The following is a 656-nucleotide window of genomic DNA, read 5'->3' as shown; positions in this document are numbered from 1 at the left end:
TCCTCGAAAGAAAACCTAAAATCAGTGTGGCAAGCTATAAACCAACTCAACAACAAGCAATCTTCGTCAAAATCAACCGTGATCAAAGACGTTTCTGTGAATCAACTAAATACACACTTTTCCACTATAGCTAGAAAAAAATATTACCACAGATTACACAGAACTGAATGACCTTGAAAAATTTAAATTGTATTGTCGTAATAAAAACACTTCAATTAAATTGAATATTCCACCCATAACAGTATTTGAAGTCTACAACTACCTTATCCAACTAAAACAGACAGGAACCCGCAGATTGGATGGCATCGACAGCAGAATTCTTAAACTGGCCGCTCCAGTTATCACGGACACATTAACGTACATTTTTAATCTGTGTGTTGACAAAAACTACTTTCCGATCGCATTTAAGAAAGCGAAAGTTATTCGTATTAATTTTACAAATCAGAGGACACCACCGATCCTTCAAACTACAGGCCAATTTCCATTATTTCTATTCTTTCAAAACCACTGGAAAAACACATCAACAAGCATATTTCACATCACTTTGATGTCAATGAACTTTTACATCCAGCTCAGTCTGGTTTCAGACGAAAGCATTCATGCCACACAGCATTGGTCAACATTGTAGATGACTGGCTTACCAATGTCAATAACAA

The sequence above is a fragment of the Babylonia areolata genome, chromosome 10 (assembly GCF_041734735.1).
Source record: "Babylonia areolata isolate BAREFJ2019XMU chromosome 10, ASM4173473v1, whole genome shotgun sequence".
In the NCBI taxonomy this organism is placed as follows: domain Eukaryota; kingdom Metazoa; phylum Mollusca; class Gastropoda; order Neogastropoda; family Buccinidae; genus Babylonia; species Babylonia areolata.
Note: the sequence above shows the minus strand (reverse complement) of the source record.